Below are 16,679 nucleotides of genomic sequence, written 5' to 3'. Positions count from 1 at the left end.
ACCTTATTTTTAATTAAAAATATCTTCCCTTCCTCCCACTTCCTCCTTATGCGGCCACGGCCGCCGACGTCATTTCCTGCTTTGCATTGACTCCTGGGAGATGAGTGTCATCAATCCCAGGAGTCAATGTGCCTGCACCGGAGTCCCTTGTCACTTCCGGTGGAAGTGCATCATTCTCTGCATATGGATGGAGAACAGCGATATGGGCATGCGCAATGACCCAGCTGTGGGATGACGCGCCTGCCCCGGAAGAGACGAGGGTATAGCATTCTGGACCTCACGAAATCCAGGAAGGGGGACACTGCGGCTTCAGTTGCCCACACCGCAGATGGCTGCGCTGGACAAGAACTTCACACGGTAAGTAATTGATCCTGCAGGTACACTAAACGGGACAGTTTAGAGGATATCATTGTTTAAATGCACAAACAATGACTATTCTAGAGGTATTTTTAGGTAAAAAAAAATTTGGCCGGAACTTCGCTTTAATAAGGAAAAATCACAGTTCCCTCCCAGATAGTAAGCAATTGTGCTGCAAGATTGAAAATGACTTGATAAGCTATTGCTAGACTTGTCAGGACTTGTCAGTCCGCATTGCATGACTCCAGATCAACTTTCTTTGCAAACATTCTTCTGCAAGTTCTGGTTGAGTTATGTTGTGCAATAGTCATCCCACCACAGGGGCAGGGCCAAGACAAGAGGTGGGCAGGAGGGGCGGCTGCCCTGGGCACTGAGGAATCATGTGAGGTGGGGGGGCACCACAAGGAGGTTGGGGGGGGGATTTGTGGAAGGGAAATTGGGCTGCAGGGGATAAGAATTCTTCTAAGTGGAGAAATTTTGGGAAGTGTGCTGGGAGTAGTGAATTGAGGGGATTTGTGCTAGGGGGGACATGTTGGGGGGTTTGTACTAGAAAACAGGGGGATTTTTTTTTGTTGGGGGGGGGGTGTATGTGCTGGCATGGATGATTGTCAGTATTTGTGCTAGAAGGGGGATTGGGAAGAGTTTGTTCTGAGAGGGGGGATTTGTGCTCAGAGGGGAAATTTGACGGGTACAGGATTTGTACTGGGGGGTTTGGGGGGTAGATTTAAGCAGGGGGCATATGGGGAATGGGAGGATTTGAGCTGGGGGGTTGGGGGGAGGGGCAAATATTTGTGCTGGGAAGGTGTTTTCAGCAGGGGGCTGATTTATTTTATTGGGAGCAGGGGGAATTTATGGTTAGGGTTACCCCCTAAGCATGCAGATTAGTGCTCAATTTCTGGGGGTGGGGATTTTTTTGGGGGGGGGGGCTGCAATTTGGCCAGTTCGCCCTGGGCACTAGTTGAGCTTTTCCCAGCACTGCACAGGGGTCATTGTGGCTGAATTTTCATGCTGTAGACTTGCAAAGTTCTTGCTGTAGACTCACCACTGCAAGTTTGCTCTTGCTAGAGACTTGCCACACAAATTTGCTACAAATTGGAAAAGTGTCAACTAGAACTTGTGCTGTCCGTTGATCCCCGCTGAGCAGGCAGGTGACAGCTCCGTCTCCGCTCTGTGTTAACCCTGAAGAGAGTATTGAAGTGGGAACAGTAATCTTATCTTCACTTTAGTGGCAAGGTGAAGCAGCGGCCTTGCCACATTCTAAAGTCAGTTGTCCCCAGAATTGTGCATAGTTACTAGTTGGAGTATCCTACTCATCCCTTCTCCCATCCCAGTTCTAAATAAATCCACAAAAACCAACATCCCCTGGATTGATTATTGACTGAGACAAGAACTTTGAATGCTGTTTATCTGCTATAAGTTGCTAAGGGTAACCCAGGGGAATCCAGAAAGTGTAATTCTCAGCAGTCCTCTAGGGGGCAGTGCTACACAATATAAAACATGTTTTTTTCACAATGGTGCACACATTATAATTATGATAATAATTGAATATAATTGTTTATGTACATTTAAGGCTGGGTTCACACTGATGCGATGTGGGAACCCCAGCGATTCCTGTGCTGGATCCCGCACCGCATCAGAATCGCAGGCAGATCACACTGAGCTCTGCGAACCCCTACAGGTATCAATATAAGGTTAATCAGACCCCCAAATCGCAGTGCGAACTGTGGAATCGTATGAAATCAGATCACAAGTCCAAACAACTATGCAGTGCGATTCCAGTGCAAACATAAAAAAAGGGTCCTGCACGTGTTTGGTGTGGGCCCAGTGGGAATTGAGCCATATATAATCCGGTGCGATTCCTGTACAAATGAACATGCAATATGGTAGGCCGCATTAGTGTCACCCTGGCCTTACTGGAAAACATGTCTGATTTTTGTTTGGTTTAGAAAGGCTCATTTGCACTTGTATTGCCCTCTTAAATCCGATCCGCAGTGGATTGCTTTTAGGAGGGACTTTGACAGGTGGTTGGGAGGTAATATTTTGCCTTATTACCACCTGTTATAACCCAATAAAGCCTGCACCACCACGCTGCAACCGCATGCATTTTGACTTAAGTGGGTCACATTCAGTGGCGGCATATCCCCCCCCCCAACCACACCAGCCCGCACACCGGTCGCCGGCTCACTCACCCTGGACATGTGGAGGGCAGTTGGCAGTCAGCAGCAGCAGCGGCTTCCCCCTCGCTCGGTCTCCTGCGTCTCGGCAGTCAGCAGATGAGGCGGCGGCTTCCCCCACGCTCGGTCTCCTGCGTCTCGGCAGTCAGCAGAGGAGGCGGCGGCTTCCCCCACGCTCGGTCTCCTGCGTCTCGGCAGTCAGCAGAGGAGGCGGCGGCTTCCCCCACGCTCGGTCTCCTGCGTCTCGGCAGTCAGCAGAGGAGGCGGTGGCTTCCCCCTCGCTCGGTCTCCTGCGTCTCGGCAGTCAGCAGAGGCGGCATCCCCCTTGGCATGGCTTCTCCTTTCGGCTAATTGGGAAATGAGTCTCAGGACCCGCTTCCTGATTGGCCAGGAGGAGAATCTGTGTGACAATAGCGATTATTCATTCGCTATTGTCACACAACTGGGGGGGGGGGCTCGGGGCACAGTTCTCTGCGCCCCAAGCCCACCATTTTTTGAAGCCTATTAGAGCCTCTGGCTCTAATCACGTGCTTAAAAATCAATGTGTCCGGCACCCTGTATATAGATTAGGGGGCCGGACGCATGGATAGGGGGGCGGCGCCCCTGCACCCCCAATGGACGGGCCGCCCCTGGTCACGTTGCATGGTTGTAACACTGTGGCTCAGCTGCCTGCTTTTTTTCATCAACTTCCGAATGCAAATGAAAACTAGGCCAGATATATCATTAGGTAATTCTAAGGAGTAAATGGAAGGATAAGTCATTTTCACACCTTTCTCTCGCTCTCTTTGTCCTCTCTCTCTCTCTCACCTCTTCTCCATCCACCATATAAAACAGAATGAGAGATAGTTATAAAATTACCCAATTTGGTTAAAGGAGTAATGACAGCAAATGACAAGCTGACAAGAGATTTTGAAAATTTGTATGCTAAAATGTGAGACAGAATGGCTAAGTCAGCTGTTAAGAAATATTTAAAGTTTTGCTAAACCCGCAACAGTAAAATCAGTCAGTATATGCAGTAAAGCATGCTTGATACCAAAAACGTGTGCAGGGGGTGTGCCAGGTGTGCCTGGGCACACCTTAATCACCCAGTTCAGCGCAGATTCTCCTTGTTGTCCAGGCCCTACTGCCCTACTGACACCATCCACTGCCCTACTGACACCGTCAATGTTGTTTTTGAATTATCAAATGTTTCTTTACATTTATTTATATTATAACTCTGTGTGTGTTGGTTTGTATATATATATATATATATATATATATATATATATATATATATAAAATATACACACTATATTACCAAAAGTATTGGGACGCCTGCCTTTACACACACATGAACTTTAATGGCATCCCAGTCTTAGTCCACAGAGTTCAATATTGAGTTGGCCCACCCTTTGCAGCTATAATGGCTTTAACTCTTCTGGGAAGGCTGTCCACAAGGTTTAGGAGTGTGTCTATGGGAATGTTTGACCAATCTTCCAGAAGCGCATTTGTGAGGTCAGGCAATGATGCTGGACGAGAAGTCCTGGTCTCCGCTTTAATTCATTCCAAAGGTGTTCAATCAGGTTGAGGTCAGGACTGAGGTCAGGAATAGAGGAGAAATCTTCCAATAGTGACGACTGTCTAAAATGAGATTTTCCTTCCATTGTAAACATATCCTCTCATTTCCTGCTGAGACTACAGAACAGGAAGGGAAATCTCCCTAATGACACATAGGGGTTGACTTACTAAAGGCAAACAGACTTTAGTAAATGAGCACCTTAGCAAGTGCAGTTGCTGCAGAGCTTAGTAAATGAGATAAAGCTTCAGTTTACAAAGAACACCCAACTTACATGCAAGGAAAATAAAAAAACAGCATTTTTGATTGCACGTGATTGGATGATGGAAGTCAGCAGAGCTCCCCCAAATTTACTAAGCTCTGGAGCAACTGCACTTCCAAAGTGCTTAGCCTATATGCCTTTAGTAAATCAACCCCATAGATGGTTTAAAAAAAAAAAACAAATAAATGACAGCAGTTTTAGTGCCGGTTCACACTAGGGCGACCTGTGAGGCGACCTGGTCGCCTCACAGGTCGCCTCCCATAGGGAAGCTGCGGACCCGTTCTAATAGGAGCGACACAAGTCGCTCCGACCTAGAAAAAGGGTCCGGAGCTTCTTTGGGGCGACCCGGAGGCGACCGCCATAGACTTCAATGTTATGAAGTCCGTGGCGGCCGCTCCGAGGTAGCGGCGCGCTGCTCGCACCGCGACCTCCGAGCGTCGCCCCTATGTGAACGGGGGCTTAACCTTCCCTACGCTATCAAAAAAAATAACAAATAAATGTATATATATATATATATAGATTTGGTTTTAGATATACTTTGTTAGCCACTACTGTACATTGTCAAAATCAAAGCATTCTCTAGGATTTTAATAACAGATTCAATAAATCTTATTTTTATTGGTTCAGGACTAACACACAGCGTAGGTATACAAACTTACATGTCTTATTTGTAACAAGATACATTTTGTTTCCCCTAAAAAGATTATTAGTACCTTCAGACACATCTACATTGAGATGTATGTTTTTCATGTTTGTATGAGTTCTTTTTGGTTGCTTCAGGTTCTTCATACTACTAAAAACATTAAAGTGATATTAAAGTTAAGTTTTTATGTTTTTTTAAATAGCAAACATGTTATACTTACCTGAGCTGTGCAGTGAGTTGGTAAATAGCAGCCCCAATTCTCCTCTCCTGGCTCCACCATCCTGCCAAGTGCCCCCACAGCAAACCTCTTGCTGTGGGGGCACCCCAGCAGGCTCGCTCCTGAGCCGCTGCTCTATGTGTCCATTCAGCCATGGAGCCCGGCTTGGCCCCACCCCCATCTCTTCTTATTGGCCAATAGCTTCCACTGCTGTCTCAGCCAATGAAGAAGGAGAGTCCACAGGGAGTCAAGACTTTGTGCACATCGCTGGATCATAATGGGGCTCAGGTAAGTGCTGGGGGGGGGGGCTGCTACACACAGAAGGTTGTTACCTTCATGCATTAAATGCAAGAAGGTAAAAAAACTTGAGCTTTTAGAACCACTTTAACCATGTGAACTAGCTTCTAACTAATTTGGCCCTTAAATGTGTGTATCCACATGAATTTGGTAGGGATACTAGACTCATCTGGATCATGAACATATACGACTGCTTCTATGTAGCCTGTAAAGTTGCAATTCCCTTTTTTTTTTTTTAACTAAGATGTCAAATGATTCCTGGCCTTAGCTATATTTCACAGATAATTCCTGGGCCTCAGCAACCTGTCACTGATTACTTCCAGGCCTTACCTACTTGTCACAGATGACTTCCAGGCCTTACCTACTTGTCACAGATGACTTCCAGGCCTTACCTACTTGTCACCGATGACTTCCAGGCTTTACCTACTTGTCACAGATGATTTCCAGGCCTTACCTACTTGTCACCGATGACTTCCAGGCCTTACCTACTTGTCACCAATGACTTCCAGGCCTTACCAACTTGTCACTGATGACTTCCAGGCCTTACCTACTTGTCACAGATGATTTCCAGGCCTCACCTACTTGTCTGAGAGGACTTCCAGACCTCATCTACTTTTCAGAGGTGACTTTCAGATATCACCTACTTATCACAGATGACTTCCAGGCCTCACCTACTTATCACAGATGACTACCAGGCCTCACCTACATGTCAGATATGACTTTCAGGTTTCACCTACTTTTCACAGATGACTTCCAGATCTCCCCTACTTGTCACAGATGACTTCCAGGCCTCACCTACTGGTTATATATGACTTCCAGGCCTCAGTGACTGGTCACAGATGACTTTCAGGCCTTGCCTACTTATCACAGATGACTTCCAGGCCTCACCTACTTATCACAGATGACTACCAGGCCTTACCTACTGGTTATATATGACTTCCAGGCCTCAGTGACTGGTCACAGATGACTTCCAGGCCTTGCCTACTTGTCACAGATGACTCCCAGGCCTCAGCTGCTGTTTACTACTTCTAAAACATCACCCATCACCTACTGGTCACAGAAGACCCCTGGACCTCATCTGTTTGTCAAAGATTGGGCCTACCTTACAGCAACAGATGATCCTTGGACCCCACCAGATTATAACAGATTGGACCGTACCTACCTCTTACAGATGACCCTTTGGCCTCACCATCTTGTTGCATATTTGGCCTTACCTACTTGTCACAGCTGACTCCAAAGCCTCACCTATATGTTACATATAACTATCAGGGCCCCTCTTTATGTCATAGAGGACCCCTGGACCCACCAACAACACCTTCTTTCACAAATCAAGCCTTACCTACCTGTCACAGATGACTGCTGGGACTTATGTTCCACCCCTACTCATCACAGGTGATCCCAAGGCCTTACCTACTGATAATACATCGCCCATCACCTACTTATCAGTGATGATGACCTCTGGATCTTAACTACTTGTCACAGATTGGGCATTATCTACTAGTCGGAGATGATCCCTAGGCCTCATCTACTTATCACAGTTCAAGCCTCACCTACTTCATACAGCTGACCAATGAACCTGACCTATTTGTCACAAACCAGGCTTCACCTATTTGTCACAAATCAGGCCTCACCTATTTGTCACAAATCAGGCCTCACCTATTTGTCACAAATCAGGCCTCACTAATTATTGCTTATGATCCTTAGACCTCACTCTACTTGTTACAGATAACCAATGATCCTTATCTACTTGTCACACAGGATCCCTGGGCACCAACAACTGCTTACTAATCAGGTTACACCTAGTTAATGTTACCTGAGCCTCATTTATTTGTTTTAAATGCCCTGGAACCCTAGGCCTTGCTTACCTTACATATTATCAATAAAAAAAATTAAAATAATGCACATCCTGGACAAAATAAACTACAAAACATACAATATTATGTATTTTTTTTAGCAAAATTAAGTGACAAAAAAGAAGCACTGCTGGAAACCACAGAAGACTTTTTCAACATTGCAACAATACAATAAATAATAATACCTACCTCTCACGAGATTGGGGATGTTACATTTTGAAGTTAACAATTCACGGTTTCTGTCATGTTATGCATTGCAACAAGGGAGCTTTGCAGGATCTGAAATCAAAAAGAATTTTATTAGAGTTGTAAACGTCCCTCTGTTGCAGTCACAAACATTATTTAACAATGCACACAGAAAAAAAATCTAATAAACTTTTTACATTTGTATTTCATTGTAGAAAAGACAACTTTATATTGTGAACACAAAACCAGCAGTAAAAAGAAACCACTTCTTGCATATACCTGACAGTTTTCATGATGGCTCCTTAAACTATAGCGGCCTAAGTATTTTTGTAATTTGCAGAATTGTATTTTGGACACGTTATTAATTATTGGTAAGTGCATTGTATTTTTTTCAGCTTTTAAATAATTTTTGCACCTTTTTACCTTTATTTTGTAAAAAGTACATGGAAAAAAATGTTCCATAAAACATAAAATTACCCTTAAAATGTGGCCCCTTATGATGGCCCCAGATGGCCCCTTATACAGTTCACACAGCAGCATTTTTTTGATAGATAGATAGATAGATAGGTAGATAGATAGATAGATAGATAGATAGATAGATAGATAGATAGATAGATAGATAGATAGATAGATAGATAGATAGATAGATAGATAGATAGATAGATAGGTAGATAGATAGATAGATAGATAGATAGATAGATAGATAGATAGATAGATAGATAGATAGATAGATAGATAGATAGATACAGGGGCTTTTTTTCTCAGAGAATAGGTGCAGGAACCCCCCCTTTCCGAGTCACCCCTTATCTCCACAATACAGAACAAAGTATTATTTTGTGGTGGAATTTGTATGGAATTTGGCAATGATAACAAGAAAGCAGTAAAATAGATCCCCTGCAGCCAGCAACAATAGATCGCCCTAACAACAATGGATCACCCGCGACAAAACTCCCCACCCAGCAACAACAGATCTTCCCAAAGCCAGCATCAATAGACTCTCCAGTACCTGCAACAATAGACCCCTCCCTCAGCAGTATATCTCTCTCAGCAACTGACCCCCCAGCAAAATAAGACCCACCTCCAGCAAAATAGGTCCCCAACCAGTAACAATAGACCTCCTCAGCAAAAATAGCCCCCCCCCGCAAAAAATAGATCCCTTCCAGCTAGAACAGATCCCCCAACAGTATCATTAGACCCTGCAAGCACACCCCAGCACCCCTTATTATTACATACAGTCATTCCTGGAGGTGCGGTACCCCCTTTGTTCCTGCTGAAAAAAAAAGCCCTGGATAGACAGATAGATAGATAGATAGATAGATAGATAGATAGATAGATAGATAGATAGATAGATAGATAGATAGATAGATACAGGGCCGGATTAAGAGCATCATGGGCTTAGTGCTGAGAATTTTGAAGGGCCTTAAGGCCCGTGCCTTGGCATGCACCCAGAGGAGGAAGGGTGCAGCCATGCATGCCTAATTCCACATGGGATGCTGTCTCTGAAGCCCATAAACACATCCATGCATCGGCAACTGTCCCTCCTTGTCCGGCCTTCGTGCTGTGTGGGGAGGTTCTGAGGGAGCTGCCTGGGGAAGCGAGCATAGAAGCCAGACTTCTGTGTTTACAAGTGACAGAAGAGCGGTAACAGTGAATATGGCCAACCTGGGGCCTATATAAAGGTAGGGGCCTGGAGCTGCAGCTCCAATAGCCCCTACGTTAATCTGGCCCTAGATAGATAGATAGATAGATAGATAGATAGATAGATAGATAGATAGATAGATAGATAGATAGATAGATAGATAGATAGATAGATAGATAGATAGATAGATAGATAGATAGATAGATAGATAGATAGATAGATAGATAGATAGATAGATAGATAGATAGATAGATAGATAGATAGATAGATAGATAGATAGATAGATAGATAGATAGATAGATAGATAGATAGATAGATAGATAGATAGATAGATAGATAGATAGATAGATAGATAGATAGATAGATAGATAGATAGATAGATAGATAGATAGATAGATAGATAGATAGATAGATAGATAGATAGATAGATAGATAGATAGATAGATAGATAGATAGATAGATAGACACATGATTATCAATAGGCAGAATGAGACTTTTTGTCACCAAAACAGAATGACCTTTATAGCACCTATGATCAGTAAGCAGCGTAGCAGATGGGTGTCACAAGTTCTAGGGTCATAAACCAGGCAACTCATCCAAACCTAGAATGTTTCCTCCGGTTTGGACAGGTCAGCACTAGAAATGGGACTAGTCAATGCTTTTATCTACTGCCTCTCCAGTTTACAGACAGCAAATATTAACCCATTCTTCTCAGAGCGCTTTATGGGGCAAAATAAGGATTCCCATGAGAAGTCACCCAATATGGCCATTTCTTGTCCCATGTTACCCTTAATTCACTGCGCGTCTTTAGAAGTCAACAACTAGCACCCACTCTCTCTGCTTGGCCTCTGCCAACACATTTTTTACAGTTATGTCATTACCTTAGACAGGTCCCGTCCATGGTATGATAGAAGTGATGGGAGTCCACATGACTAGATATGTCAAAAGTCTCTTCTAAAGAGGTTAAGTGAGATATCTTGTCAACGTTGTGGCAAACTAGCCAATCGTATTTCAAGTTGGTAGCATTTTCTCATAAAACCCAAAATCCCATTTGGTAACCAGTAACTAGGAAACATCAACAAAGAGAACAGGCCACTCACCAATTAAAAGAGAGAACACACCTTAAAGACACATAGATAGTAATAATTTGACGTGAGTATTTCCAAGCTTGGAAATTCTTCTATTTTAAGATGGTTATTATTATTAAAGTAGAAATACAAGAATATCGGTAACATCCATTTCCAGGCTTTTCTTAATAGCAGATAAATTATATGCTATGCTACATAATCTTTCACATGAAGAAGAAACCCTGGCAGAGAAAAATCAATACCTGAAACAAGACGATCAAGCTTCAGAGTGAAAAAGATAAAAAAATGATATGAATAAACAGTAGAGCACAGAGACGTCCTTCTAGAGGGACCTTTTCTATTGTCTGCAAGTCCAGCCCTGGATCTTACTGCATTTATCCACATCTGTCATAGGAGTCTTAGTGCTGCCCCATAGCAACCAATTAAAATCAAACCTGTATTAGAAAATGACACTTGGAAAGTAGGAGGGAGAGCCATAGAAGATGGAGGCCTTTCAGATACACAGGCACAATCAGACTACCCTCAGGCAGGGGTGTCTGCTGGTCAAACCAAAACAGCCTACATAGGGGAGAGGGGGGCACATGCTAGAGAAATTTCCACCACCAGCTGATACAACATGGGTATGGGTATATTAGTCCATGAACTAAACTGTTAGTGCTGCCATAGTAACTGGCAAACAAGATGGAGACAGACAGGTGTACGGCATAGCCTAACGCAAACCTGTCAAACTTGAGCAATTCAGACGGACATTTGATGAAAAAAAAAAAAGACATATAAGCAGCAGTTACCTTCAGTGAAAACCCATTTCAAACTGACCATTAGGGTCAGAGATACAGTTGAAATGGTAAGCAAATCTTGACTCTGCCTACTGTATACCTACTGCCAGCTTTATGGTACACAGCTTGAGGAATCAGTACTGTTAGGGTTTTACTAAAACTGGAAAAAACAACATTTGGTGTAGCTCTGCATACTGTAGGAACCAACCAGCTTCCAGATTTTTTTTGTCAAAGCTGAATTAAACAAGCTGGAGTTAGATGCTGATTGGCTACCATGCACAGCCGCACAGGATTTTGCACTCTCCAGTTTTAGTAAATCAACCCAAGGCCATTCTATAATATTGATAAAGAAAGCAAACCACTTATGAGCTAACCAATTGGCAATCAATATTAATAATCAAAAGGAAGCTGCCAACATTGCAATGTGTCCCCAAACGTGAAAAATAAAAAAATATATAATGTGGTGTACCTTAATGACACTGAACTACATGTCAAAAAAAGTTGTTGCATGAAAAGTAAAAATCCTTAATGCTGCAAACTTATATTATGTGCATATATAAATAATCAATGATAAAACAACAAACTAAGCATTAAATGTGAATATAGTCCTACCAGGTTGTGCACACTTCAAACCAGGGCTGTAAAATCCAAAATTGTGTATATATAATGATAATAGTCACACAAATACAGTATATATCAAAAACATTTCACGAAGATCAAATAAGTGTCTATAAAAACATTAATAATCACAATACGTGTCCATAGATTTAATCATAAAGTGTCCAAATGTGATTAAGTGGTAGAGTAGCATCCAGTAATGATAATCATGCGCTGTTAATGACTTCTTATGCAATGCAATTCAACTCCCATCTGTCAATCACAATCCACCACTGTGCACTGTAGCAGCTCACCTCAAAGAAAGACCTCAGAGAGTCTAACAACGCTTGATGGTAATCAAGTTCTCCACAAGGAGGGAGTATTCTGCTCCTCCAATCAATGGTAACCATATATAATAAGAAGAGTCCTCATAGTGAAGTATTTCCACACAATAATTTATTTAAAAAAAATAGCCCTGAGGAAGTAACGTGATCTGTGACGCAACACGTTGGGAGGAGCCAGGTGACGTCACTTCCGGTCATGGCCAGAAGTCCTTTTTGTTTGCTCTCTCTGGCATTTCCTGCTGAAAGCTATGAATTTTAATGTAAGTTACTACTTGTTTTTAATGCATTATTGTGTAGAAATACTTAACTATGGGGACTCTTCTTATAATATATGGTTACCATTTATTGGAGGAGAAGAATACTCACTTAAGAGTTAATTTTAGTAAATCAATCCCCTAGTTTTGCTCAGCCTGACCAATCAGAAGAAAAACAATCTTCTTTTTACTATATTTTAGTGAAAACAAGCTAGTGAAATTATGGTCCTGGATCTTTGTCAGAGTAGTCTGGATTTCTGGGCCCATAGCAATAATTATCATGCATCATTGTACTGTTATGTGGTTAGTAGTTGCTTTTTCGAGGGGTTATGGGTTAGGTGTTACAGGGAAGCTAAAATGGTTTTGGGACTAAATATTTATATATATATATATATATATATATATATATATATATATATATACACTGCTCAAAAAAATTTAAGGAACACTATGAAAACAATTCAGATCTCAATGGGGAAAAATATGCTGGATATCTATACTGATATGGACTGGGTAATGTGTTAAAAACGAAAGGATGCCACATCTTTGATGGAAATGAAAATGATCAACCTACAGAGGGCTGAATTCAAAGACACCCGAAAAAAAAAAATTGAACCAATGGTGCAGCAGGCTAGTCCATTTTGCTGAAATTTAATTGCAGCAGCTCAAAATGGTACTCGGTAATTTGTATGACCCCCACATGCTTGTACTGTATGCATGGCCTGACAACATCGGGGCATGCTCCCAATGAGATGACGGATGGTGTCCTGGGTTTTTCCTTCCAGATCTGGATCAGGACACCACTGAGCTCCTGAAAAGACTGAGGTGCAACTGTTGGCATCGGATGCCCCGAAACATAATGTATCAGGGGTGTTCTATTGGATTTAGGTCAGGCGAGCATAGAGGCCATTTAATGGTATCAATTCCTTCCTCCTCTAGGAACTGGCTTTATACTCTTGCCACATGAGGCTGGGCATTGTCGTGCACCAGGAGGAACCCAGGACCCACTGCACCAGTGTAGGGTCTGACAATGGGTCTAAGGATTTCATCCCCATACCTAATAGTAGTCAGGGTGCCATTGTCTAGCCTGTAGAGATCTGTGCGTCCCTCCATGGATTTGCCTCCTCAGACCATCACTGACCCACTACCAAACCGGTCATGCTGAACGATGTTACAGGCAGCATAACGTTCTCTATGGCTTCTCCAGACCCTTTCACGTCTGCTGCATGTGCTCAGGGTGAACCTGCTCTCATCTGTGAAAAGCACAGGGTGCCAGTGGACCTGCCAATTCTGGTGTTCAATGGCAAATGCCAATCGAGCGCCATGGTGTCAGGCAGTGAGCACAGGGCTCACTAGAGGATGTTGGCCCTCAGGCCACCCTCACGAACTCTGTTTCTGATTGTTTGGTCAGAGACATTCAAACCAGTGGCCTGCTGGAGATCATTTTGTAGAGCTCTGGCAGTGCTCACCCTGTTCCCCCTTGCACAAAGGAGCAGATGCCGGTCCTGCTGAAGGGTTAAGGACCTTCTGCGGCCCCATCCAGCTCTCCTAGAGTAATTGCCTGTCTCCTGGAATCTCCTCCATGCTCTTGAGACTGCTGGGAGACACAGCAAACCTTCTGGCAATGGCACCTATTGATGTGCCATCCTGGAGGAGTTGGACTGCCTGTGCAACCTCTATAGGGTTCAGGTATTGCCTGATGCTACCAGTAGTGACACTGACCTTAGCCAAATGCAAAACTAGTGAAACATAGTCAGAAAAGATGAGAAGGGGAAAAAAATGCAGTGACCTTCACTTGTGAACCATTCCTGTTTTGAAGATTGTCTCGTTGCCAAAATGGCACACCTGTTATTAATTTCATTACACTAAAGCAGTTGAAACTGATTAACAACCCCCTCTGCTACTTAACTAACCAGATCAATATCCCAGGAGTTTAATTGACTTGATGCTATACTCTGATTAAAAAGTGTTCCTTTAATTTTTTTGAGCAGTGTATATACATATATATATATATATATAAATATGACATATATATTTTACTAGAATAAACAATTAACACATGACAAAGGATTCTCAAAGTACTAAAGCAGAAAGTAGAATAGCATTAGCTCCCTTTTATAGCGCCCTCTTAGGTGGGTGCTAGAGTGGGTGTATATAGTTTTTGGCTTAAATGCTTAACAGGGAAACAGCCAGGTAAATATATGTGCTGTCTGCTTAACAGACAGCTGTGATTGTTTAGTGAGGTCGGCTTGGTGTGCTATGGTGCTGCTCATGCTGTCTTGATGTTTCATACTGATCCAATAGCTATGGAGAATATTGAACAGTGGGTGGGAACCTAGCAGGTGATAGCATGGATGTCTGTACAGCCCTGGCCAATTAGAAGGGGATGTGGCATGCTGGGTACTTGTATTTAAATCTGAGGAACACATTGGCTCAGGGTCAAGTCTAACTCTAGGGAGAGAGGTTCAGGTGGTGAGGGGGTTGTTGCCTCTCCCCAGCACAGGCTGCCATGTGGTCTCGGGTGGTTGACCTGAGGGCCTGAAACATTGAAGTTGCAACCCATGGTCCTTATGAGAGCTAACTGAGGGAGGATGTCCGCTGATCCTATCTGGTACTGCTGAAGAGGACTGCTGTGTGTGCTTCAGGAGCATTGTGAGTACAGAGCCCCCACAGGGGATCCCTGGGTGCTGTTAGGTCCCCTTCTGCAAGAAGTCAGCTGTTGGGTGCAAGCTAAAGGAGACACTGGCTAGTGTCTTGAAGAGGCAAGGTTTACTGAGTCCCTTCAGCTACAAAGGGACTTGTTTATCCCATACAAATGCTGCATGGTCCAGCAGATGATCTGCTGTTCAGTTCAAACCAAGTGAGGCTAAGTGAGAGTTGTCCTCATCTGTGCCGTTCTATTGAGAGAGTTGTCCTCACCTGTGAATAGTTAATTTGAAGTCTCCTACTAAATCCCCTTCTCCTATCCAAGTTCTCCAAATATCATACAAAAAACAAATCCCCTAGATCGGTCATTGAAAATAACAAGCAGGAGAGTGTGTGCACCTGGCTGTGTGAAAATACTCTGTATCTGGCTGTGGAGTAATCTGTGGAAGACCCGGGCAATCCAATATCCAAGCGACTCCTCCAGGGGTACTGCTACACCTTTAAGCACAGGCTCTTTTTCGTGGAAACTTTAACCAGAATTGCTCATATATCTCATGCAGTTCTGTGTGTAAATTTCAGGCTAAACTATAAAGCAAAAATGTTTTTACAACACCATGGTAAATAAAGGAATAAAAAGGGAAACTATGCTGTAGCGCCATCTTCTGGCTGGATAAAAGACTGCATACTAATCATACATAGTCTAATTTACCAGACTAAAATAAGGAAAACATTTTAATGTTTTACTGTGTTTTAAGTCCTGATCATTATAAAAAAAATATATATAAAACTTGAGTTTATCTAAAACTCAAAATTTTTAAATATTTTGAAAAGAGCAGGGCATGGTAAAATCTCTTGATTCTTTTTTTTTATGTATTTATTTATTTTTTATTGCTACTTGTATCTCATTAGCTATATTTTCCTTTTTTCCTTCATTTTCCACAACAGAAAGTGGGAAGAAATCTCTCCAAAGTTCAGAAATATTTCCTCTTTAGCAGTTGTCACCATAATAATTATATTTAGTGGCAAATTCCCTTTTTTTCTAATCTGGGGACAACTTCAAATTTTGGATTTTCCCTCACGTTCATTTCTGGTGACAATGGTTACCATACCAAATATAGAGAGTATATCTTCTAAGGGCACAGCACTCAAAACTTGACAAGGGTTCTAACCCTTTCCCTCCCTATCCAAAAATGCTTTGATTTTAGATACACTTAGCTACCAACTGTCCTTGATTTTGAGGGACTGTCCCTCATTTAGGACAAAGTCCCTCTCTCCCTCCTTCCTCCTCATTTTTCCCTCATTTTGGTCTGATCTATAGTTGTATAGAAAATGCACTTATAGCTTTCAAAAAGTGTTTCCCAGTGCTAAACTTCATCCAATTTCTAAATTTCTGTATTTGTAAATTTCAAGATACAATATAAAGGAAAAGTTGTGGTAAAAAAAAAAAACACTTGTGGGTTCAACGCAATCATTTATTTGTGCTTTAAGGCTGAATTCAAGATATATATTTTTTTTGCATAGTTACATTGGGTTAGCTTGGACCAATGTAAGTAAGCAGCCATATTCTATATCTGGTTGATCTGTGTGGAACTGGAGAATTACTGCTACTACAGTGATCTTTGCTGTCCTCTGGATCCTGTGCTGAGCCTCTGCCCTGGTTCATTGTAAACCACAGGGCCACTCACTTTTCACGGGCCGCGACATTCAGAGAATGTGTGTAAGTATATATATATATATATATATATATATATATAAATATGAAAACTGCGCTTAGGTACACATTGCTAAAAG

At 42.6% G+C, this 16,679-nt stretch overlaps 1 protein-coding gene across 2 annotated transcripts in view; it reads right to left on the bottom strand.

Annotated features, from left to right (window-relative positions):
- Positions 1 to 16,679, bottom strand: part of LOC309560100 (leucine-rich repeat and fibronectin type III domain-containing protein 1-like) — a gene marked incomplete at its 3' end in the record, with an annotated part of 327,508 nt that overhangs the window by 125,948 nt on the left and 184,881 nt on the right. For both annotated transcript variants that reach the window (XM_082263629.1, XM_082263630.1), the window contains exon 2: positions 7,548 to 7,637. The remainder of the gene's footprint in view (positions 1 to 7,547; positions 7,638 to 16,679) is intronic.

This window comes from Pelophylax lessonae (assembly GCF_965119305.1).
Source record: "Pelophylax lessonae genome assembly, chromosome: 7".
Lineage (NCBI taxonomy): Eukaryota > Metazoa > Chordata > Amphibia > Anura > Ranidae > Pelophylax > Pelophylax lessonae.
This window is presented reverse-complemented; position numbering and strand designations above follow the sequence as displayed.